At 32.2% G+C, this 2,215-nt stretch overlaps 1 pseudogene; it reads left to right on the forward strand.

Annotated features, from left to right (window-relative positions):
* Positions 1–286: 286 nt before the first annotated feature.
* Positions 287–928, forward strand: LOC110412898 (agamous-like MADS-box protein AGL62 pseudogene; annotated as a pseudogene).
* The last annotated feature ends 1,287 nt before the right edge of the window (positions 929–2,215 follow it).

The following is a 2,215-nucleotide window of genomic DNA, read 5'->3' on the forward strand; positions in this document are numbered from 1 at the left end:
CTTTATAGTATGCCAACCAATACATAATAAGCTTTAATTGTAATTCCACTTCAAGACTAGCTATAATCCATTTTGATAACCTCCAAATCATGGATTAATACGAGAAACAAATGTAGGAAATTAAACCAGCTAGCTTAGGACAAAAATTAACTTGGATAGTAATATAAAATGGAGCAGCTCGTTATATGTACCCCATACTTCCTCCCAAGCCTAAACAACTTCATATCCAGGTGACCTGCAGTGTGTTGGTACATATCTCTGATTCCTTTGACACTTGTTTATCACCATGGTGCAGAAGAATCAAATTCAGGGTCGCCAAAAGATCGCGATGAAGAAGATAGCAAAGAAGAACAATCTTCAAGTAACTTTCTCTAAACGTCGTACCGGGCTCTTTAAGAAGGCTAGTGAACTTTGCACACTTTGCGGGGTCGATGTTGCGATCATAGTCTTCTCCCCTGCAGGCAAGGTCTTCTCTTTCGGCCACCCTCAGGTTGAGTCCACCATTGATCGGTTCCTCACTCGAAGCCCCTCTCTTCATGTCTCTAATACGCATAGCCTTGTTGAAGCTCATCGAAATGCTAATATCCAGGGGCTTAATGTACAATTAACTCGACTGCTAGAGATGTTAGAAGTCCAGAAAAGGAAGGGAGAAGCACTTGAGGAGATAAGGGAAGCTGGGCGGCGGCAATGCTGGTGGCAAGCCCCGATCGACGAACTTGGATTGAATGAGCTAAAACAGTTGAGAATTGCGCTTGAGGAGCTAAACAGGAATGTCAAAAACCAAGCCCACAAGGTGTTGGTTGAGTCCAACTGCTGGCAGTTTTTGGCAGCAAATGGTATTGGCGGAGGTGTTAACAATGAAGCCAATGAAATGAAGGCTGCTTCGAGTGTTACTCAAGTGTATAATTTGGGTCATGGCCTGTTCTGAGTTTCCTTTATCCTTTCATAGGGCAGTTACTCACTAGTTAATTGCTGTCTACTACTCTGTTATTGTTTTATCAATGTCAGGTTAAGCTTTTAAATGATATAATTGAAGGGTTTGCTTGCAGGGACGAATCCAGGGATTGCAGTGAGCAGGGGCAACATATTGTTGAAAGATATTTATATATATTGTTACTTGAAATAAAATGACAAATTAAAAAAACCTTTATCAATCATATAATGGGAAATATTTCTTTATAATGTTATTATACAGAATTGTAGATGTAAATTAACAAGTCAATTCTGTAAATTTTTTTTTATGCGAAACAAACCTTTCATAATTCGAGATGATATTATTTTCATCCTTATCGAGACAACTAAATTAGGTTAATATTTCTTAATTATAGTCTAGTTTTTCAATGATTCTTCACCATCCACGTAGGCAAAAAAAACCCTTTTTGGTTTCTTAAATTTTTAAATTTTTTTAATAATCCAATTTTGAAAAATAACATTTGGGTTATCAATATTTATAACTATTATTGTTTTTGTACTTAACCATTAAAAGATAACAACCCTTCCACTTGAAATTTCACGTTACCATCCATGTTAATTGCTTTGTTATGTGACAATGAAAAAAAAATTTAAAAAGGAATTTATTATTTTTATTATTTTTATCACATGGTACAACAATTGACGTGGATTGATAACATAGAATGTCAGGTGAAAAGTTTATTATCTTTTAACAATTGAGTAATTATGATAATAATACTTATAAATGTTAGTGAACAAAATAAAAAATTTTCAAAAAATTAGGTTATCAAAATGTAAATTATAATTATAATTCTAATTAAGTAAAGTAATCTTGCAAAATTGTGCAAAGATAATATTTACATATGCTTTTTTGCACATATAGCAGGTATAAGAGTTGAGCAAAGATTTGAACCTTCCTCCGTTAAATCAAGCCTGAGTTTTATTGATGTAATGGTAATGATAGCCAAAAATGATGTAAAACTTTGTAAATAGTAACTATTTATATTATTATATAATAAAATAGTATATACTCGAGCATTGGTGCATGTTTGAGTAGGTTAGAATTCTCTGTCCCCAAATAATATAATACGTACATAATATTTAATTAATTTCTCTTATTATTTTTATGAATAATTTTAAATTAATTAAATATTTTAATTTATATACATGATTTTTTGAATAACTAAGTTATTCAAAACATTCCACTTTTGTTTAAATTAAAATTTGAACTCATCAATAAGAATTTTTTAAAGTTATATTCTCG

The sequence above is a fragment of the Theobroma umbraticum genome, unplaced genomic scaffold, assembly GCF_002168275.2.
Source record: "Theobroma umbraticum cultivar Fairchild unplaced genomic scaffold, ASM216827v3 scaffold_95.0, whole genome shotgun sequence".
Lineage (NCBI taxonomy): Eukaryota > Viridiplantae > Streptophyta > Magnoliopsida > Malvales > Malvaceae > Theobroma > Theobroma umbraticum.